A 24,482-nucleotide genomic window follows, 5' to 3' on the forward strand; every position below is an offset into this window, starting at 1 on the left:
TGGCTCTACTTCATTGCAAAAGTTTATTAGAAAATTCGTAAACGTTTCCTCTATTTTCCTGGAATACTACGAAAGATCACCAGGGTGCTATTAAACTGTCGGTTATAGTTACAACTAGAGCAGCTGGGAATCGGTGCAACGCTTGAAACGGTTACTTCGCACGGGCAATAATACGAATAAAACGTCAAGGAATGAGGTAGAATATTGTTACGAGAGGAGGGCCAAATTGGGCATATCCACTATTGCAGGAGAACTTTCAACTCGTTTCTTAAATTCTTTTTCTTAGAACACGTTATTCCTGATTACATTGCTATTGCGCTTGTTACTTCCCTGATTCAGTCTATTAAGTTAATATTAGACGACGATAAGGTGAATTTATGAAATTGTAACTTCCTGAAGTAGGTATCTGTATCATGAACTCTCTAATTAAAATTAGGATGAAATTCTATTGGCCAATATCAAGATCTTAGCAAACTTGTACATAGATTTTTTCATAGAAATTTCAAAACATTTTATTGAAAATAATGATAATAATATAATTATGAAAATTCTAAATTTTGTTTGAAAAGAGAAAAGGAATAATTTGCTAATTTTGAGGACTTGGAAAGGGATGGAGGTATTTGGGTATGCCCTTTCAAATATACCATCATCTGCATGTACGTCCGTTACTAACTGTCAAAATAGATGTAAATTGGTTCAGGAGAGCAGAATCGATATTCCAGTGGCAACCATCTACGCCACGCCATGCTATATTCACGGATGATCGTTCATTAACTGGCAATATCCTTAAATTGCCAAGATCGATTTAGGTCGCGAATTTGGCACGTTGCTCGCGAGCGTGTCGCTTCATCAAGCGAATAAAGTGCGAGCGTGTAAACCTCAACTGTATCGCTCGACCGTCCCAACTCACACCCGTTTTCCCACGGAACCTATATTTCCCCTGTGCCAGCGGAAAAGCGTTTCATCGTGACCTGCAGCACACACGAACGTATACACGTGTGTGCCGAAGAAAACACGAGCGCAGTTGTGTTTTGTTGAAACTGTGAAAACTTAACTAAAGAAATCGAGTATATTTGTGGATGGGGTTACCGAAAGTTTCGGACAATGACCTGAGAACATGAAAAATTGCTTCTGTTATTTTTGCATCCTCCGCGAAGGATGTCAATTAAAAAATGAACGAATACAAGTTCTTTTTCCGCCAGCAAGAATATTTTGGTAAAAAGTATCGTTGGCAAGTAAATCTATGCTATGAAAGTCGAGAGTGCAACGAGGCTGGCAAGATTAATATTGCCGGACACGGTAGCTCGTTGGCATTCCTGGTAAGGTACGTAATCAACACTGGTGAAAGGAAGGAAACAACTACGCGGCAGTCGTCGACGAAATCGCTAGCGGAACAAAGCCCGCAATTTTCGCCGTTTGTTCTTCAGGGCAATTTGAGTGGGTTCTTTCTATGTTGCGTGAACCTCTTGCTTTCACCTTTGTCCCGGCTTACCTAGCCGGAAACACTGGCTCGAATCCGCCACGACTCTTGAGAAAATAGCGCGACACAATATTTGGAAAAGGAGAACGAAGATGAATGGCGAGGAACTTGGGGAATTAAATGTAACCGAGGTGAGCGTGGAATAACAAAAGACCTTCTAATTATCAAAACGATCAACAAACTCGCCTCGTGTTAAGAACAGCGACGAGATTAATTTCAATTTGTAATTATAAATTCTAATTAATTCCAACACTGAAATTTCATTTAATAAGAATGGAATACCTTGAAAAATAAATCGTAAGGTGTTTCTATTAGAAAATAAAATAAACCACCCCGGACAAAACTCAAGTTACACCAATGTCCGCGAAATGCTTGAGTCTATCACTATCTCTGACAAAAGTTCGTCACGCGAGAAACGCGCGTGGAATATCGCGATGAACGTGTAGGATCGTGGATGAAAATGGGGAAGGAGGACACGAGGATACTCCTCCTACCGGAAGTAATGCCATAAAATATTCATGGACGATTTTCCACATTGGACGACAGAAATTACCAGGAAACGGAGGAAGGTTTGCGCGGCAACCACGACGTTTTATTTATACCCGCTTTTCACTGGTTAATTCACAGCCTCCACGCGTGCTGCTTGTCTGTCTGGCTTGACCTGCTCTACCCTTTATCCTCGTTCATCCCAGCCCCTCTAGAGCTTCTCATTGAATCTTCCTCGTGCTTTATTTCGGCGAGATAGGGCGGTTGCTACGCGAGTTCACGCTATCCCTGTTCGGTTGCGTGTACTTACGCACACATTACCGGGGGAAAAACGAGGATTCCTCGTGTAATTTATGTCGTTATCCGGAATCGTTATTAGACCCTGGCTACCACTTCTCGTCCCTTTATCTTTCGTCCACGACACTGACACGGTTAGTTAAACCCAGCCAGCTTGTTCCAACAACGACCATGCGAAAGGAACTGTTTGCGAATGTTAATTACCGAAATTGATGACATTAACATGAAGCAACGTCGTCATAGTTCGTGCAAATATACCAACAAACGAGAGCCACTTTGATAAGAAGAAGCCGACGCGACAGGATTTCCGTGTAACCGAAGCGATTTTACAACGGGTTTAACCGGAATTCATTACCGAGCCAGAAATTAATGCAGCACTTGGGGAAAGTTTTTTTATGAGAGAGTACACGTTCGAGACGAATAATAATTAGTGAACAGGAGCACAGAAGGGAATGGCACGCGAACGCGTTGAAATGTTTCGAATATTTGGAAACAACGGTTCGAGCATAAATTACGAGTCGAGTAAATTGTTTATGTTAATCGCGCTGAAATACAAGGGAACAGCGTCCGAATGAATTGCTTTATTTGTATTTTAAAATCAAGGAATAATTTAAAAATAAAATTCTTTTTAAATAACATGCATTATGGAATTAAAAAATATTTATCATTATTCTGTGTTGCATGGTAATCGGGTTTTTATGTTAAAGTTTATTACAGGAACGAAAAGCATCGAAGCGAGTTTCGGGGAAGTAAATCTTTCGAAACTACATCCGACAACGATTGTGCATTTCGACATAAATTATTATCAGAGAGTATGTTGTTCACTACAATACTGCGTTTTGTATGGGCGCATGTGTGTATGCGGAACAATGTCGGTGGTATTCGTAGTGTCTTGAAATAAAGCCATGCAGTGGAGTAGATAAACGCATAGTCAGACAGGCGAGGTAGAAATTGAACTACTACAGGCCTTGGAATATTTACAAATAAATTGTGTCTACGTATAGTGAATTCTTATATTTTAAAATTAATTTTCAATAGATTTTAATAATTTTTCATTTTTCCAAAAAAGGTAATTAATAAAAAATGATTAATAATCAAAGCCAATTTCATTTCACGTGAATATCATAAGACTTCAATTTTTTCCTGACACACAATACAATTTATTTCCATAATAATAATGAAAAGAAGTCTAATAGCAGTATCGCAATATATCTCTGTCAAGTCAGGAACCCTAAAGCCAGGAAAATGTACGAAAAACGCGTCAAATGTTTTTGCTATCCTGTATCACCCTCTGGTCATAGAAATGAACTTGCGCCTGCTGCCAAGCGCATATCGGAAAGGCATTTCACTAAAGCTTAAAGGATTCACAGCATTGTTAAACCGTTTTTTATACGTTCACAAAAGCAAAGAGAGCCGTGACAAAGGGGAAATACCATGAATATTTGTTTCGTGTTGCACTCGATCTCGCATGTGAATTTGCACGTGTCTGGTAAAGCCGAAAATAAAAACCTATAGGTGTGTCGACCTTCCGAGAAAAAATCAGTATTAAATGAAATTTCGAGAGCTGAATAAGCTATTAAATTGGCAATTAAACGCCCGACTATCACGCTTTTCGATAATTCTCAGATTGCGGACCACAGAGAGAGCCACAATTTTAATGTGATTTTGTACTTCATATCATTTTCATTTTTTAATTTTTACACTGTTCTTTTAAAAATTATTCTTTCAATATATGAAACCTGAATATATGAAAAGTAATAAAGAAGAAATATAGAGAAAGAAAATTTTCAAATAGAGGTGCCTGAGAAGTATCTTAGAGGATAAGGGAGTGACGAAGAACAGTTACATCGATTACTCGTTGAATGACAGATGAACTGACCTCTGGTTATTTCCCTTTAGGGAATTCCTGACACTCTGCACCCCCATAAATCTCAATCTTCCCTTGGGGTTGACTATAATCGATACCGGGCAAATTAACGTGTGAACCTTTCAACGTTTATCGTCTGTATATTGATTCTACCATCAAGATAATTTGACATCAGAAGATGATAGCGTGTTTAAAAAGAATTAAATTCCTATTAATTCGTCTGAAGAAGCCAGACTCCGTAATTTTATTAGTTTAATTAACAGATTAGTATTTCAATGAAACCATAGTTTCCTAGTTATCAGATTTAGCACACGAGAAGGTATTATCACAGAATTACAACGATAATAGCAAATGAGATTATGGTTCCTCCTAATCCTTCATCGTATTTTAAGTACGATAACACAATGAACATTTAAGACTCGTAAATAATCAGATTTACACGTAAATGTATACACTTTTAACGTTAGTATTCCAATCGTTTTGATAAAGCTATCGTTATAACCGAACGGAATATTGGCTGATAAATCGGAAACGGGCACCCCAACTTCCCTCTGTAAATTGAAGATCACCTGAGCTTCTATTTCCGGACTTTGCAGGGGCAAAGGCGTCGGATTTTACGAGCGCAGCCACCCCATAAGCTGCTTTCGTTGTAACATCGATGTACAAGCTAGCCCATAGCGTTGTATTTGTCAGCGTCATGGTTTACGAAGCCAGACCCGTACGAAACAGATACATATTTACAGCCATTGTATACTCGACACGGAACTGTATATTCTCCTTTTCTTTTTCCACCAATGTTCGTTCTTTTCCCTGTACAATTTCCCATTCTATCTTCGACGCGTTATATATTTCCCTGACAGCGTTGATCTTCTCGAGAACAGCCCCGAGAATAACACCATTTCGGTTCCATTACATACTGAATAATAATTCATCTATTTAACGAAATTGAATCGATGACCAAAATTAGCTAGTTTCAAACAATCACGAAATTAGATTATAAAATTTATTGAAAGATTCATGAAAGTAAAACGTAAGACAAAAAAGTTTCAACAATGTCAAGCAAGTTTGTAGAAAAATAAATTGAAGAATAAGAAGAGGGGGAATGTAGGTTGAGAAGAAAAAGAATCGTTCTTCAGATATTTCTTTCTGAAGAGTGTTATCGTCAATTTGGCCCTTTATTAAAAAGTTTTCGACTGTTCGAGAGCCAGCTGAGAAATACTGGGAAACTAACAGCTGCTTCCGGATAACTAGCATCCTTGTTCACACGATGTTTTCAGTTCAGAAATTTTTAATTAGCGAGAAATATTTTTGTCAAATTGGAACCACGTATTTTTGAAACCGATTCTGATTTCGTTATTTTCCTAAGTGAATAAAGAAAAACAATTTAATTACATCAAATTCATTAATTTTCAATCAAAGAACGTAATTAAAACAAAGGAATCAGTATGAATATGATTAAACCTCGAACAAGTAGATTTTGCTCTAATGAATATTCAAATCAATCGAGCAGGTATTAAGCCGGATTCAATTTCATTTAATTTTCAGATTACAAAAACTTTTCCACTTTATCCGATCTTCAATACTATCTCATGGAATTTCTATCTGTGCTCGTTTATTTATTCGCATGCTCGTTTATCCGTCTCACGACAGTGAAGCGTAAATGAAAGATCGAACAGTCCCGTAGTTTCGATATTGAAACTTTTCGTCCTGCTTCCGGGTAACTACGAGAAAAACTAGAGAAAGAATTTTCGTAATGTTCAAGGAAGACCGATTTTTGAACGAAAGGATGTCAATAGCATCATCGACTATTTACACTGGGTATGAAAGTAAAAAACCTTTCACGAATTTTTTCGCTGAATAATTCACTAAGGGGTTAACGAACTCCTAGTTTACATTGGCAAAGTAAATAACTCGCCCCCGTAATCTAATATTCCATTTTTACGAATTTTAATATTCTACGCCAGCTAACCACCTATCCGACCTATCTGAATAATTTGCACGCGCTTTTATCGTAGATCCGCTAATTAAAGCAAAGCTCTACTTAAAAGGCACTATTGCGCTATGGTACAAATATTATTTCGAAATCGTAGTATGGGACGTAGTTAACCAAAGGATTTACGAACGCTTCTATCTGTTCCCGGCCATTTTTCCCACTTACCGCTTAATGATCGTCGCAGCTAAAGCTGAAAGCAGCGTAAAATACGAATTTCTCGCTCTCTGCCTTTTTCCACTGCATTGGTAAAAAGAGAAGCAGCCCCGGGAAATGGGGAAATTATAGTGAACGGGCATGACGTGCCTATTTATGATTCATATAAATCGTATCGCACGTAGCGTAGGTGGTTATACTCGGTCTGCTCCATTATCTATCGTGTAACGCGCATACGTAGCTTCCGTTATAACCGACAGCGACGCGAGGATAAACCGTGCCGTGAATATTTATCTACGACTATTGCAAAATAAATGCGCTACTCGAACGCGAAAGCTCTCGAAAATGCGAGTCGTATCGTAATTTCTCTTCTTTTTCTACCATCAACGCCTGCCACAAAGCACGGCCAATTTTCAACAGCTATTTTCAGTCTGACGCAAAGGACATTATATTTTTTTCAACCGTGATAAACATTTGTTTTTTTCTAAAAAATATTTTTTTTCCTTTTACACAAAAATTAGAACTCTGCAAAATTAATTCCACGGATTTTTGGAGATGTAGAGGAACAATCCCTTCAAATAATTTTCAAAATACAATCATATAAATTATTTAAGATAGTATCTCCGATTAAATTGCACCGCCTAATGCGTCAATACAGTGTGTACGAGCATAGATAATTATACCCTAGGGTTAGAGTAACATCTATATACCGAATGAGGAAATTCATCTCTGGAAACACGAACGCAGAAACATTAGGATTCCGTAACAGAGACTCGTAATAGAGGAACTGGTAGTCTCTGTTAGATGCTCCTCACCTTACATGGGAATACGACAGCAGTTCGCAGCATTTGACGCCCGCTAAATTATATCTGGTATCACGAGCTGAGAGTTTCGTGGATTATAAACGGAAGGCCCTAATCGCTGCTATCCCGTGAAAGGAAAAGCTAGCGCGAAAACGAGAGAAGGGTCGACCGTATCTAATATCCTGGCTCATAAAGTTTTCTTTTTTCTGTTATAAAACAAAAAAGAAGGAAAGTTACGACGAGTAGGAGGGAACGGAAAAAGGAGGAAAGCTTTGCTATCACGAAGATGATATATGATCGCTACGAGTTAAGCTTTCAACGGAGCCGGGGTCTCGGCTGTAACGCAAATAAACCATTTTCGGCTCCCCCACGACCTTAAAATAAATCGGCCAACCGAAGGAGGTAAAATTGTATATTACGGCTCGCCTTTCCTTACTCCGGCAATCTTCGTCGATGTTATCCATAATTGAGGAAATCTCCATAAGCCAGATTCAAATTCACCGGTACTTCCTGCTTCGATAAAGCTTTCTTTAGGCATCTACCAAGAAGATCTACTGGTACTGGTTTTATCGTCTACACCGTGTTAAGTTCTCAGTGTATTCAGAAAATTATTGACTACAGGAATCGTTTATTTAAATTAAATTTAAATAAATCCCTTCTCATAGCAGGCAGTTCTTTAATATAAAATATGGAATAATCAGGGAAAGCAATTAAAAGAACGATGATATTTTTGGAACGTAAGGGATAAAGGAAACGTTTAGAAATGTCAAAGATGCTGGCGCAATGAGAAATGGCCCAAGATAGGAATTGAAGATAAATCACACTGGAAGCAACGTGGGGGCAATGCTTTAATCATTGACAAGTACACGCCAACTGCTGAACTCGATGCTTTCGAACTTCTCCTCGGTAAACTTCCCTTGTAAACACGCAGCGAGAAAGCTTGGAGGGTATTGTTCGTACAGACGGCGCAGGAATTTGCCAAACAACCAACGAGAGATACGGATGAAATTTCTGGTTGACAGACGACTGATCGACGAGGTCAGGTTAATACCGAAAACGTGCATAGGTATTCGAATAGATTCAGTCGCTTTGTCCTACCGATAAACAGGCTCTCGCCTCAGAAACGGACATTTCCGTCCAAATTTCCTGTCCACGCAGCGGGTTACCATTGTGCCTGCTACGAGAATCGATGACAAAGATCAATGTATTGACGACAGTGATTTACGAAGCTTGAATCCGGAACGTCCACCCTTCGCCATAATTATTCCCAATTTTCGATGAAACGTCTGTTCGTTTACGTTTCGGGAAATAAATTATACAAACGCGATATGTAGAGAGAAATTACTGTTAACCATTTCGAAGTGAACGCTAAAAAGTATTGGCACATTCGAGTTTCATTCAGATAATTACAGTTCAATAATTCAATGTAATATTCTTAATATCTATCATTTTCTGCACTTAATTGACAGTCAGTGGAAGAATGAAATGAAAATAGGTCGGCAGGAAGTCGTTCTGCTCAATCAAGCAATTTATCCAGAAAGTAGAACCCAGCGACTGTTGCCAAGAACGAATGTACCCGATGTCGAGAGTGCAAATAAAGCAATGTACGGTTTTTGAAAAATGTATGTATATACATATGTACGAATGAAGCGGAGGATGGCCGGCGAAATGATGATGTACTTCGCAAAAACCGTCTCGAAATATTTGTCGCCGTCGTCGACGACACAGGACGCGAATATGGTTCAATGTTAGCTGCTGCTAGAGCTCTTCTATGCTCGTACTACACCAACCCATCCGGAAAATACAACCGAGGCTATACAGGAAGTTATACCGCCTGTTTCAAAAGATATTTCTAAATAGGAACTTCGATTGAGCATAAAAGCCAGATAATAAAAATAATGAAATATTGCAAAAATAACAGCTAAAATTTTTCAACGTTCTAATCAAAGGGTTAATTTGTTACTTCGTAAAATTCTATTCAACATTTGATATTTTAATTGAATGAATAATGTTCCTATACTTTTTTTTGAAGAAAGGAAAAGACAATGAAGGACGTACTCGAGGAGTTATTTCGCGATGAAACAACAGAAAGGAACGAGGGAGAAAAGCTTTGGAGCACACTGTACTCGTTCTCACGTTCCTTCCATTTGTACATAAACGCACGGCGTAAAGAGCAGGTGGAAAAAGGAAAGCCCGTGAAGCACGACAATGACATTTCGCCGGAATTTTTCGAGATAGACGGAACAACGTGAGGCGAGAAACAGTTGATTTAAGAAAGATGAAAGGATAAGAAATGGAAGAGGTGAAAAGACTCGGAGACGTTCGCGTCGCGTCCAGAATACGCTTCAGCTTTTTAATATCATCACGTTCGAGTAGTGAACCAAGTCGACGGTTATTTCGCGACATACTTTCACTTCAAACTGCCAACTTTGAGAGAAATAAAGTCTGCGAAGGGTTTTTCTCATACCAATCCCTTATTTTACAGTCCGAACGTGGATGTATAAATTTCCCCCAAGAATTTATCCCGACGAGGAACAATTCATAGCTTAAAATAGACGCTAATTAAAAGCGATTAGAATTGGTTAATTAAAAACTCATTTTCAACTTCTTCGAACTGTGAAATAAAAAGTGGGATATTCGTTTAAAAATCAAAGTCACCGATCTCTCTCTCTGTGCACCCATTGTTAAAGGTCCCGGTTCTAATAAAAACTTTCAGCTATTAGAGTTTAAGGTAGATAATGACTATTGATCGGGTCATCGATCAGCGCCTATCAACGGCAAAAGTTCGAGGAGAAGACCACCGTATGCAGAATGGACCTATGAGCGATATGGGTCGCGTCAAAACCGGCTAGTATTATTCTCACATCCATTCAACCTATGAAACGATACTATCAGACATCTCCATTCGTTGTGCTGAACCGTGAGAATGACAGTGACAGATGATGGTTATTAACATTCGTTATTCCTGATAGTTGTCACCGAGGAGGTGGCAACTTGTGGGAAATAGTTTGTTGATGAACCTGTCGCACGTTATCATCTTACTTTTTATATCTTTTCCCGAGAAGATCCATTTATCATTCATTCGCGTATAAATTGACGGAAATTAGTTTATTCAATGAAACGTGTTCATCGAAGCAATGAAAATATTGAAATATAATAATAAAGCCATTTGAAGCTAAAAAAACACGAATGCAATAAAGAGAGCATAACATAAAGTGAAATGATAAATGTGTAAACAAAAGCAACAACGAAAATGATATATGCTATAGAATTGCTTCAAGCGTGAATACATTCATTTTAATTGAAATGAAATTGAAATAAAAAAATAATGGGACCTTGTACAAATAGAACAGAAAAAAATATTATTAATGTACCCTTGGGATAGTATCAATATTTGCAAATCTACTACAATTAAATTATTTTCAAATAATGGGATACACTGCAAGCACCCAACACTAATCACAACGTGATAACAGAACAGGAGATTCCTCGTCGTCGCAACGATAATTCTCCTTTCCAAACCATTAATATTTACCCCTGTTTGGATATCCGTTTTGCTGCAATATCGTATCGAAACTATCAACGCGTGCACCATCGATGAATTTCGTGTTATTGCAATATGTCAACGGCTTTCCATAGCCACCCAAACAGCCTTAGAAATACCCTGTTTGACTAATAAGTGGACATCGATTGTGGAATTAACAATAGGTGCACCCTTGGGATACGTTTACATTTTGGAACTATGCTTTCATTGTTAGGCTGTTCCCAATCAAGTTAGATGTTGCCAAACCACGGTAGATCGAGTGAATTAAGTAGATGAAATCATTCGAACCGAAGCAATCAAATTGACTGTAATGGGACACAGCTTTCATAGAAAACAATTAGTTGACTGAATACTATAATTGTAATTATTTCTCTGAAACCAGAGAATTTTCTTTTTGTAATGAATTGTTTTGACAAATAAAATAGTTATAAAGTACTATACTTTGTAAGACTAGGGTGCAAATTTTTCGAAGCTGTTGACGACACAGCAACTTTCTCACGAAAGAACTACTAAGTGGTTGGAAACGGCCACTACATCAAGGAAAGATAAGCCGCTTAATTTCGAACGAGATTAGTTTGGACGTTCAATCCCCTATATCGCCTTCTCTTTGGCACGTAACGGCGCCGGTATTCCTGGCTGAAGTTAATCTCGGGATTAATCCAGCAACGAACTTTCGTAACAGCAATTTTTGTTCTTTTTATAGTGGTCGTTCATATTTCCCATTTATATCACCGATTACAAAGATTCCTCTTTGCACTCGAAACATTTGTTCCCCTTCCCTTACATAAATAGAAATACAAGTACGTGTACGATTTTCGATGATGAATTTACAATATAATCGGGCTTAAACCAACAGTCCAGGCTCGTTTCGAAACACTAGGTCATAATGACACAAAAGCCAAAGGGCAGCGTTCACAGCGATAATGAGAAATATACCAAAGGAATCAGCGAATATTGAAGCGGATATGATAACGATTCTGCGTTTGCACAATGCAATTTGATCCTTGGTACTTGAATAATTTGCCGTACAATTTCGTGCCGCCTTGGATAAGCCGATATCTGCACGGTTTGCAGAGTCCATAAATTAGAGAAACAGTTCGATCTGTGCTCTTTGGTAATTCCCTCATAGCCATACGAGAGACTTGGTCATTATAACTTTTCGCTACATTTGCGTATCGTATCGAGTACGGAGTATCGAATATAATTCAAACAAAAGTACTGCAATTTTCAATACGTTAACCATGCCCGTAAATTTTCGTGATGGCCTATTTCTTCATTGGCAATTACTTACGCGTCGAATGCAAATGTGTGGATTTATAACCCATTGAAATTTGTACTAAACTACGTTATCATTCGATAAATTAAAATGAAACGGCACAAAATTTCAAAGTTTGTAATTTTTCAACCAACGGTATTTTATTTTAATGGAACGAGTTAATCTTAGGGAATCGATTTTCTGTCTAACGAAAAGGAATCAATTTTTCCCCTAGTACAAGTCTCCCTGGATTTTTTTTTTCTGAGTGGAAAAGTCACGGAATGACAAATGTTTCCTCAAGCTGAGTCAAGTTACAAAACGAGGTGCCTCCGTCAGCACAGGTAAGCAAAATCCAATGGAGAACAGTAAAAGAGAAGTTGACTGGTGTTACGGATCCGCAAACGCGAATTCCTGACGCTTTTTCATTGGTAAAGCAAAGGGAACGATAGAACGAGATCCTTTCATTGCCTCTTTACGAGCGTATAAATTTCTCACTTTCGGATCGAACACGACCCTTCGTCCCTATTGAATACACCAGGGCGTGATATAATGCATTGATTTAACCTTTGCTCTTAACCATAAAGGAAATGCAGCATAAACCTCCCACGTCGTCGTAAACATAATGCAAATCGAAAGACTGGAATTTGGATTAAATCGTTAAGGTGGAAAAAATGGGAAAAATATGCACCCCTTTCAAATACCTTCAAAGTATTTATAGTATGAACAGCATTATATAAAATTGGATTAAAAGTTCCTTGGTCTATTAATTTTAAAACAATTTCTAAATGACCTTCTATCTCTTTTATTTCATTCCTCAAATTTTGATACGCCTTTGACTTTGAATAAAATTCATACACTAAATGCTTTCTGAAAATTAGCACACGTATTCTGTACCTTCTGAATCAGCCTTCTCTCAATTCTTTAAAATAAGTGTTTTTCTGCGAATGAAAAACGCATTAACCAACGAAAATTGCAACCGCTTATGTTTCGTTTGCGAGCGTAACGAAAGCAATTTTAACGAGGCAGCTCGAAAATCACGGCCGGTTCTCTCTCGCGAGATTTTTAACGGATATTTCTTCTCCGGTTTCAGCCCACCGTCTTCATTGAAATATACAATTCAAAAGAGCATAACAAACGAGTCCATTCACGGTATTTTCAACCCTTAACGTTACTATTTCTCCGATGCGTGATCCGCTTAACGGATCGCGTGCAATTTCATCCACGCCCTTCTGATTTTCTTCCTGTTACACGTTCGAAATTCGTAGAAACCGTAGAATTTTAATACAGATATTCTATAGGGCTTGCCAGGTCATTGTGACCGAGAAACTAAGTAGATTTACTCGTCGTATTCGTACACCGTATCAAGAAACAATAAATAAAAAAACGAAATTGCCGAAGAAGACAAGACTGATTGTGAAAGGTGTTTCGAGCTTAGAACAATTTCGATAAATTCACGACAAACTATCGACCGCAAGTGTCCCCGAGCCGTTCGCAATTTCCCGAAACTGCCGGCTATATTTTCGAGGGTGTCCGTATTCTTTCTACAGGAATTGCAAAGCAGACGTAAAACCGTCGCCGACGGGTTATGGCTTAATAGGGCCGCTTTGTACTTGTCGGGAGGGTAAGGAAAAAAGGGCAAAAAAGGGAAAACAGGGCTGTTTCAACCGGGGTGAAACCGGTGACGAGCAAAAAACAGAAACGAATTATGGGAGGTTTATAGCTGGTTATCGTATCGTAGACAGGAATAAAAAAATTTTTGATAAAACCGACCTGGGAGATAATAATTAAACATACTTTAAACTAAACTTACATTAAAATAATCAGAAGGAACTCGTGTTTCAATATTTTAATTATCTGTTTAAGAGACCCCTTTCATTTCAAACACGAATGAACAGAAATAGTGTAGGCAAAGAAGCTTTACATCATCTACGAGTGCAAAGAAAACAAATTTAACAAGCTTTAATAGACTGCCACGGTGTTTTAAAGCCAGTTGTGTAAACTTTGAACGTGTTCTATAAGTAAACGAAGCAGTCGACGTCTAGTTCCCTCTTTATTACCTTACATTATTTGAAGGAATCGTTTGTGTTTCCTTTTGGAGTAAAATATTGAATTTTCTTATCTCAGAAAAAGAATCCTTTGCTCGTACAAATTAATTTCCAATCGTATAAATTTTATAGATTTTCTCAAATACCTCAATCTACTTATGAAAATTTCAATTTAAAATTTACTCCTCGTTTAAAAAAAAAATCCCTAAATCAAAGAAACCGAATAAGCTATTGCCAATCCCCGCTCTCCCCTTTGATCCGAAGGGAAATTTTCAATCAGGAAATAGGAAAATGAAATGAGATTTCAAATAGCTAAGTTCACATAAACACGAGTCTTCGTTGGTGAGAGTAATCGATGGCGAAGACTCGCCAATCAACTATCGTTAGATACAAGTCCGGGTTACTAGGGCATTGCGTAACATTATGACCACAGAGAAGCCAAAAAAACTAGCGTTTGCGATCACGAAGCTCACGAACGTTTCTTGCTTTCGCGATACCTATTCTCGTTACACTCACAACATGACCAGTCGTATAATTATTCGAAATAATTTCCTATTTAGTAGATTGAAATGATTTCCCTAATTCATATTTCGAGCTACCATTAAAATTGACACTAGAAAACAGCTTACAAACATCGTACATAGTAGTAAACAGGTTAAAAATGGTTGAGTGAAAAGTTCGTTGAATCACTACGTAGGATTAATATACTATCTTATGTAATTAATATAATACTAATTATGCTTAGAATATTATTTAACACGTTGACTGTCACGCTGATCAAATCTGATTCATTATTATCCATAATCTATTGTCTATCATTGCAAATATTTAATACGAATATATCGAACAACGTAAATCAAGATTCTCAACAAAATGGCCGCCATGACGTCATACTACGCAAAAAAAATTTCGGTTTCGCTCACATATTAAATCTTTCAATTATCTGACTATAAACATTAAATTTGTGGTACCAGTCGTAGGATTAATAAGCAAAACAACATAACCTTATGAAATATATATTCTCGCAGTAAAAAAGTAATAATCTTACCGTTTGTTGACCGAAAATTGGCGGTATAGAACCTCTACGGCAACACCCCCTCAATTCTCCTCCTCTCAGCCTCTCCTGCGTCGTTTCATGACCAGCACGCCACAACACCGAACGTCAAATAACAACTGAACACGATTCGGAAACAGAATTAAACTCGTCTGCGACATTACACGCACGACCGTCAACAAATTCACGACGAGAATTGTGCGCGTCTACTTCGAAACCGCCAAGCTTCTTCACCAGCGTGACGCCTAGCGGTCACTTGGGGAAGTGACATCGAATATCAACAAGTCTCGATTCTCGATTCTCGCCAACACTGTACCGGTTGTATCGCGTCGTATGTCACGAGTAGGCGTCGCACATGGAATGTTTTGAAAAAATTCTACGTATTTCGTTTTTTCTTGAGTTTCGTTTGCGTATATTCGCGAGTATTATTAAACTACGCACTTTCCAACGTATAGTGTCGTTATAAACTCGAGAAATGAACATTTTAAATGTGCTTCTGAAATTACGTTAGTGAACCACGCTTTGCTGTCTGTTATATCAACTGATAAGTGGCATATTTAATTAGTACAATGGCTTTTTGACAACTGACACCACAAATTTAATGTTTATAGTCAAATAATTGAAAGCTTTAATATATGAGTGAAACTGAAATTTTTTACATGTAATATGACGTCATGGCGGCCATCTTGTTGAGAATCTTTTGATTTACGTTGTTCTATATATTCGTATTAAATATTTGCAATGATAGACAATAGATTATGGATAATAATGAATAAGATTTGATCAGCGTGACAGTCAACGTGTTAAATAATATTTTAAGCATAATTAGTATTATATTAATTACATAAGATAGTATATTAGGGGTGTTATTAAAGACCACGTGATCGTACTTTTTCTGATTGCAAAATCGAAGAACAATTCTAATAAATAGGTGCATAAAATACGCAAAAATACGTTTCTCTAGAGATATTTAAAACTTCAGAGACTTTATATCGATAGCCTCCGTTACATGGGACATGATACGAACGATGTTACCAGCACGACGCCTAGCGGTCGCTGGGAATCGACATCGAATGTCAACAATTCTCGATTCTCGATTCTCGCCACCACCGTACCGGTTGTATTGCGTCGTATGTCACGAGCAGGCGTCGCACGTGAAATGTTTTGAAAAAATTCTGCGTATTTTGTTTGTTCTCGAGTTTCGTTTGTCTACATTCGCGAGTGTTATTAAACTACGCACGTTCTAACGTACAGTGTCGTTATAAACTCTTGAGAAATGAACATTTTAAAAGTGCTTATGAAATCACACCGGCAAGCCTGTGCTTTCAACATGATGAAAGTGAGAACCACGCTTTGCTGCCTGTTTTATCAATTGGTAAGTGGCATATTTAATTAGTACAATGGACTTTTGACAACTGTCACCACAAATCTAATGTTTATAGTCAAATTGAAAGATTTAATATATGAGTGAAACTGAAATTTTTTACGTGTAGTATGACGTCATGGCGGCCATCTTGTTGAGAATCTTGATTTATGTTGTACGATATGTTCGTATTAAATATTTGCAATTATAGACAATAGATTATTGATAATAATGAATAAGATTTGATTAGCGTGACGGTCAACGTGTTAAATAATATTCTAAGCATAATTAGTATTATATTAATTACATTAGATAGTATATTAGGGGTGTTAATAAAGACAACGTGATCGTACTTTTTTTGATTGCAAAATCGAAGAACAATTCTAACAAATAGGTGTATAAAATACGCAAAAATACGTTTCTCTAGAGTTATTTAAAACTTCAGAGACTTTATATCGATAGCCCCCGTTACATGGGACATGATACGAACGATCCTATATATTCCTCTAAACTCTAACCTAACACACACGATTCGAAACCTCTGTGACACGATACAGACTATCCGAAACAAACAGAACACGATACACTAAGCTCTGGATTTGATAGGACAATAACAGACCCAGATATCAAGGACATCAGACTCATGAAACACGTATGTGATTGATTCTGTACTTGTGAAACACGATACAATCATACTTGTATACAAACGATACTTGTGTACCATTTCGACTTAGAGAATTTTAGATTATGGCGTCATAAAAAATCTTTGAAATCTGAAAGTAGTCATTTTTAGGATTGAAGTAATTTTGAATCGTTAGTTTGAAATTATTATCTATATAAATTTTTCTATTTGTCATTACAAACAATTAAAAAAAAATTTTAAGATAGCACTGGTGTAATATTAATTAGCAGGTAGCAGTTGGAAAACGTAAATTGAAAAATAAAACACACTCAATCAGTGTGTTAATAATTTTTTGCGTATATTTTCTTAATTCTATCATTTTATGTATTTCCATATATTATCTCACTGCCTCTGATTCGTTTCGGCCAATAATTATATCAACTGAAATTGTAATTTCCACGAAAATGAAATACGTTGACACGGATATGCCTTTGTATCGTGGCTCAGAGGATTTCATACTTTTACCATGTTAAATACTGGCTTTCCATTAACGGGATGAACAGGGATTCGATATTAAATTTCGAATTAATTGACGTCGGTACTGTTTGCGTCGTTGCATTAATTTCCTATTACAACTTTGATACATAAAATTATTAATAGTATTTTATGATTAGAAAAATTCGTCGTAATTGATTGAATTCAAGAAACCCTTTGAATATTTGAATGCAACTCATAAATATTCATAGGTGTACATATGCTAACTAGTATCTGAGTGTACGTACCATCGCGTGTACAATGATGAATACGTACGTAAGCATAGATAGGTATTCCCTTGCATAGCGTTTACCCAATTTACTCGCGTCACTGCTGACAGCATTATTTGGATGAATGATCCAAATTATGGCACCTATAGTAGATAGAATGAGACGAAACGAAGGTGCATTCGTATCTAATGAATATTACGTCTTTCCTTGTTTCATTGATTATCAATTGAAATGTCGAAGGAATTCTAAGGTCGCGAGGGCTTTAATCTCTGGAGGAATCAATTCGTCTTAGTTAATATACATTCCTTATAAATGTACACAAGATTCGCGTGTGAGAAACAGAGCAATTATCAACAGTATATATTATCAAATATCAAGACACTTGCAAAATTGGGATAAACTCTTTTTATCAGGAACTGACGATATTCTATTAATCTAACGGGTTAGTTATTAATAATGAAGGGGTGTTTATTCTAATATAAAAATTCAGAAATTGTCATATGATTAATAAAGGTTCCATATGTTTTAATACTTCTGAACGTCAGCGTACATGTAATATCGTCAATCGATATCCACGTACAGCTCGTTGACGTCCAGGAAGCCGTAGTAAAACGGATATAAATGTAACAGAGACACGTTTGAATCATAATTAGAGAATTACATACAGAGAGTTTGCCGCGTTGGCTGCCGCAATAGAAACAGCCATACTCAATCAGACACATATTAGTTTGGTATCTCTAATTCCCATTTGAAACTTTCTATCTCCAACCATTATTTACAATGAAATATTTTTCATTATAATTAACAATCTCAAGAAAACTGGTCAATATTTCATCTTCCTAATTTCTCACTTCGTTACATAGAAATGTCGCAATTTCCATCTTCATTTTCCCAAAGAACAACAGAATTCTTGCATCGAACGTTCCTTTGTGCTTGCTCTCACGCAAATACCTTACACGCGTATCGTAGTCCCGCGAGACAATTCCAAGAAACTGTAAGACGTACTGAAAACAAACGACAGGTAGTAGTCTTTTTCCCGAAGCTATTAAACCATCGTAACGAGCATTCAGCTTCGAACAAGGAAGAGGACGCATTTGAAAGGAAAACGCTAAGTACTATCAACGTTCTCCATTGATCCTTGGAACATCAGGGAGAATCAGAGTGACCTAGATGTTGCACTTGAGATGCATTTTGCTGTGTGTCATGCTTGATCAACAACAACGAGGACGGAGCTACTTCCAGATACTCGATGAAACGTATACAGGGACCCGGTTGCGGGTGCATATGTGGATACTGGGTAAACCGAGCGAATGCACTGCACAGGTGGTGAACAGTAAGTGCACGCGCTACGTTGCACGCCTATAAACACGGAAGCTCGATCTACCGATCCGTTTCGGTTACGTGCTGAACATCGGCGCTGAGGCAACGTCGATGGGAATCCTCGTGGGAACGGTTAAATGCGCTTAACGATTACATCGCTTGTCTGACTGCCTCCTCCTAGGATCTCACCCCGCGTTGGAAAATCGACGCGTTTGTTGTTCACTCATCCGTCCCAATTATCGTCGATTTGACTCGTAAATACGCAGGTGTCTCTTCAAGGGAGATGAGATAAAAAATGAAATCGAAATTCTTACACTCTCCATGGTCCGCCGTCCGAAGGTTAAAATATATACAATAGCAACAAATGCAAGTGAGAAATTAGAAGAGATCAATGCTGATTTCTAATTGTAAAACGATTTCAAAGATTCAGAACGAAGAAAAGACAATCTAGTTATCGAGAGTCAATGAAGAGCGAGGTTAAGAGGATGCAAAGAGGCTGAAGCCGGAATTTAATCCGGCGGAAAGTTCAACGCGTTCGTCAAAAGAGGCCGGTATCGATGAATATTTAAAGCATCAGCGGTTGAGTCAAGCCATCGGCAACGATAGCTCAGTCTGGGAATATAGATAGGTGCGGGAAAACGATGAACACCCTTCCGCGAGAATCCTCTTTCTATGCCTAGCACGTTCGTCCACTTGTTTGCAGCTTTATCGCTCTCCCGGAGAACGAACAGCCGACGCGATACGGTTTCGAGTTTTCCCTGACTTTCTATTCGGGGACAAAGAGTCAGGTCGGGCCGGATGAAGAAAGGATTTGAATAAATTATTTCCTCGGCGTAAATCTAAGTCCTTGGTGACCCCTTTCCGCGTTTCTCGCCGTTAACGCGGTTGCACCGCAAACACATTTCATCATGAAATCGTCTGGAAATTTAACTGAAAATAAATAATAAGGTGCCAAAACGGAGGCATTTACTAAAATCGTAGAAAATATCGTCGGATGATTTTGATCGAATCCCTGTTTCGACAGACAATCCGCGTTTTAAGCCGCAAATTCATCATCCTCAATCGACGAGAAAGTTAAATCGACGTACGGATGACGGTTCGACGTTAAACCGTGATTTATACCATTCGTATAACGCCGGAAGATGGATAGAATGGATAAATACTCGGCTTCCTTGACAACTTCGAAACAATAAGAAAATTTCCCTGTTACGTGTGTCCGTATAATCGATAGGAAAACGAGTTGATGCCAGTTACGTTACCACGGGAGGAATTCGATAAGAGATTCCGAACGAACGCGTTGAAATATTTTCGGTAAATATCACACGCGACCGGAAGTACGGTGCTCGAACATCCCGGAGCTGAAGTAAGAAAAATTCTCCAGCACAATTTTTGCAAAAATGAACGTTCGTTCTTAAGTAAATCGTAGCGGGTCGACTCGGAGGTGGCCTGGGCCAATCGAAACATATCTATATACAGCGAATAGCTCGGTAGTCTGTCGATTTATCGATTCCTCGCTCGGTCGAAAGCACCGGTAGCTTCCTCTCTCGTAATATAGAGGAAAGCTTCGAACATAAAGACGAAGATAGGGTGAAGCGAGTTCCTTCCTCGAATCGTCCCGTTCTTAAACCACCGCGGACCTTTCTGTCCGACCACTTTCATCGATATAAACAATGTAACCTCTAACCTCTCTCCCGAGAAAAGCCTTCCGCAATTAATCGCCCAGAATCTACAGAATTTTCATCGAGAAGCTTTCTGTTCGAATAATTGCTATTAAAATTAGAAAACACTGCAAGGGTCTCCCAGAAAATACTAAAAAATCCCCAAGTTGAAAATGCAAAGATCAGACGATGTACATATGGGCGGATACAGCCTAGATCAGAGGAGAAGGTAAACAAGGGTGAAGTAAAGAGAGGGCGTAATTTGGGCTCTATTGGCGAAACGATCGTGGCCAGAGGAGGACGTTGCTGGTAGACCAATTTCATGGGAACGTCAGCCGTGAATCACTGCCCACTGGGGACACTTAAACGGCTATATCCAGGTGCACAAAGGTATGTAGGGCGCAGTTCAAGTGAGGCCACCGTATGCAGGTCCACCTAGACGATTGTATGTACAACCCCGGAACCCGGGCAATCCGCTGAATAATTGCTCAATTCAATACGTAATCATGCTACTTCCTGTTCGCTACCCTCCGTCCATACCTGTCTTACCTCGCGCCGCCGCCCACTTGGACCTCAATAAAGACATAATCCTATTTAAGCCGGTTATAAGCATATCCTGGCACGAGGTTCGAGTACATTACATTCATGGAGCTAACTCCTTCGAAGGCTGCAACCCTTCAACCGGCGTAACGCGTCTTCCGGAATTTCTGACTAACCGGAAGGTTCATTAATCAAGGTTCCTGCTATCGGTGCACCGTCTCGTAAATTAATTTTCTACCTGAATATTCTATGACTTTGAGCGTTTAGCCGCGTTACATATTTTCGGTGGAATAAATTACATCTCGTTATGTGTTACACGTTCAGAAATATTCCGGAATAAAATTAAATAGAAATTTTAGATTCGTTCGTGTAGGATACAAATTTCTATATTTTTAATTAATCTTAAGACGAACCAGACGTTTGATCAATGATAGGTTCTCTGATTAAAAAAGCAGTTTCGTGTATATATGTACATGGAATCCGTAATTCGGTTAACTTTTGACGGTACGCGGTCGTACACATTATGCTATGGGTATCTGATCAAAGGAGGGTCATTATATAGAGCAGCTTGCTCAGTTCAATTATCGATCTCTGCTCTTCCGTCACTTTCGCGTATATCGAATAATATGAACGCTTCAGCCCGATAAACGTGTCTCGCAGCATTGTTCCTGAAGCACTTTATCGCCTACTCGTCAGAGCATCAAACACACCGTATTAACGACTAATCCAATCGCCCGTCAAGTATAAGAGCTTAATGATTAGCCAATAAAAAAAGTATGAAATCGTTGAAGGAATGATTTATTCAGCTTACGTTCTTCAAAATTTTCCTTCTTCGCGAAAGTTTCCTAACGTGACTGCTTTCAATAAGACGGTCGAAACTGCGATCGTTTACAACTTTGAGAAACGATTTCCCTCGATAAGAAAGCAAGCTACGAGCAACTAAGTATTTGTAGTTTCTGTCGGGAAATATTTAACCTGTGCAGTAAGTCGTCGGAAAAGTAACGATATCGCTTTATTATCAAAAAGGAAAGGGTTTGTCAACAATCGTACGTTGTTACATTTTATTGGCTCCGCGATCGCGAACACTCCTTTTGATTCTGTCATAAATCAAAGATAAATTATTGAATGAAAGTTCCTCCGAGGAAAATTTCAAACTTTTCTGTTTTCGTGCAAACGAAAGTCTAAGATTGCCTTCGAAAGGCGGAAACAAAAACAACTGGCACGTGTGGGTCGAACGGATAACATACGAGCGGTCGAAAACATGCAAACAGGGAAACAACTAAACCCGATAGCGGCAAGTAGAAATTCGATTGTTAGGATATTTCCCGGCACCTGTCCCGGCAAAAACTTTCCCTGGAAATGAAAGTTGTTGTTCTCTGGCCGAGTGATTAGTAGTTCTTGCCTCGTTAGACCGTGAACGATAATCCAACGGTTCCGCTAACAAAGTTGCGAGAAAAAGATCGTCAGATGAAACTGTTAAAGCACGCACGTAGCGGGGCGTGACTGAAATTTCGTCGTTCAAACAAACTGTAAGTTTCAACCGTGTAATATCGCGAGCCTGGACCAGCGACAAGGTTCCCGCATTTTCATAGCAAACACCGAGTTAATTGCTTTTTAATTAGCCACGGTTAACCGGCCCGGCTTGATTCCGGCTTTTCGGCTCGATCAGCATACTGTTTGATCTGTCAAATTCTACGGAGTTTCTCGCATGTTAAGTATATCCAGAATGTCATTAGCAATGGTAGAATAGACACGCGTGCCGAGGTTTTGAACAAACAAAAGTTTACTGGATACCCTTTTACGGTCTTGTTCGCTTAACTTACCGTTCAACGCTTTCGATCGAAACATCCCTTACGGCGGTTACGGCTAACAACCGATGCATTCGATTTACAAACAGGCACAACGTACCGTGTTATTGGACAGGTTCCTATCTGTATCCATTATTCGTCACGCGCGTACGCGCCCCGACCACGTTGTAAATTATGCCAGGCCTCGTATAATGTCAGCTTGAATCCCTAAATCGAATCAAAATCTCACGTACCAACGATTGCTAGATACCGTCTATAAATATTTGCCTATGCCAATACCAACAACGATATCCGCACACGATGCGACACTTATCTCGATGACCTGATTCGTAGGGGGAGTAATGTTTGCAACGGATGTTTGCATCGGTGTTTGCCTAATGATCTTCGTGTCAGAGTTCGTAGAAAATTTTAAATAACGCCGTAAAGTCGAAATTAATGAGCTAATTTAGCTTAATTTCATTCGAATCCATTTGATCCAAGACAATTTCCGCTCGAAACAGGTCGTCACAATGCGGGGGTGGCGGAACTTGATCGCAGGAAATCGTGCGCCCTTTTCCTACCGAGCACTCTCGCTCCATTAGCCAATAGTTGACTTAATGCTCGATCATTCGATTACAGAGCGTCGAGACTTTTTCAACGTGAAAGTTTCAAGTTCCGCCTGGCGATTAAGTTAAAATGCAATTTTCCTTTCTGAGCTCCGTGACCTCTGGCTCTCTCTCTTTCTCTCCTTCTTTCGCCACCTCCTGCACAGGTGTTTCTGCCGTTTATTTCGCCGGCAATTCTTCGTCTTCCCGTCGGATTCCGAAGCTCGAGCGTAGGAAAAAGTAAAGGGAAAGAGAAGAATCGAGGCAGGAACTTTCGTTGCGACCGACCGGTAATCCGCGTCCATGCGACGACGCTTATTATTCTTTTATTCGACGGAACGAGGGCACGAGGGGCCTCCATAGTTGCAAGTAGATGAGGACAATCAGGCCTTGCGGCTGGTTCGAATGAAAAAGTTGCGTCAATGCCGGATGAAGGGAGGAACGAGACGTAAATTGTGCGACTGGCCATGAATGTATAAATTGAATTATCTTCGCTTCTACTTACACCGTCGAAACGGATTCAGATTTTAAGATATCCTTTCACGGAACATTATATTACTCGACTATCGTGACACTTTCTTGGATAATCCATCCTTTGTGACCCAAATCGCAATTTTTAGATATCTTTGCAATAATGAAAAATAAGAGTTCCGTTGAAAAGAATCGAGGAAATTCAATGAAATTCTATTCTTAAAGTCGGAAAGATGAAATGATTTTCGAGAACAGGAAACACGAAGGGCGAGATAGGGATTTACGAGCGCGGTATTAATATGAACAGTCGATGTTGCCTGGCGAGCCAAAAATGTAGCAGAGCGAGTAAGAAAGGGGTAACGAAAGGAGGAAATA

The 24,482-nt window shown here is 38.8% G+C and overlaps 2 protein-coding genes across 11 annotated transcripts in view; one reads left to right on the forward strand and one right to left on the reverse strand.

The window, feature by feature from the left end:
- KaiR1D (Kainate-type ionotropic glutamate receptor subunit 1D) overlaps positions 1–24,482 on the reverse strand; it is a 168,464-nt gene that overhangs the window by 134,876 nt on the left and 9,106 nt on the right. For 9 of the 10 annotated variants that reach the window (XM_076692912.1, XM_034317629.2, XM_076692911.1 and 6 more), the window contains exon 1: positions 14,972–15,203. The exons of the other annotated variant lie outside the window; for it this stretch is intronic. The gene's annotated coding sequence lies outside the window, so the exon portion shown is untranslated. Of the gene's footprint in view, positions 1–14,971; positions 15,204–24,482 lie in introns of those variants that run through there. 10 annotated transcript variants of the gene reach the window in all.
- Positions 15,340–24,482, forward strand: part of LOC117601190 (glutamate receptor ionotropic, kainate 2) — a 79,298-nt gene continuing 70,155 nt past the window's right edge. The window contains exon 1 of the mRNA XM_034317637.2: positions 15,340–16,352. The gene's annotated coding sequence lies outside the window, so the exon portion shown is untranslated. The remainder of the gene's footprint in view (positions 16,353–24,482) is intronic.

This window comes from Osmia lignaria, chromosome 16 (assembly GCF_051020975.1).
Source record: "Osmia lignaria lignaria isolate PbOS001 chromosome 16, iyOsmLign1, whole genome shotgun sequence".
In the NCBI taxonomy this organism is placed as follows: domain Eukaryota; kingdom Metazoa; phylum Arthropoda; class Insecta; order Hymenoptera; family Megachilidae; genus Osmia; species Osmia lignaria.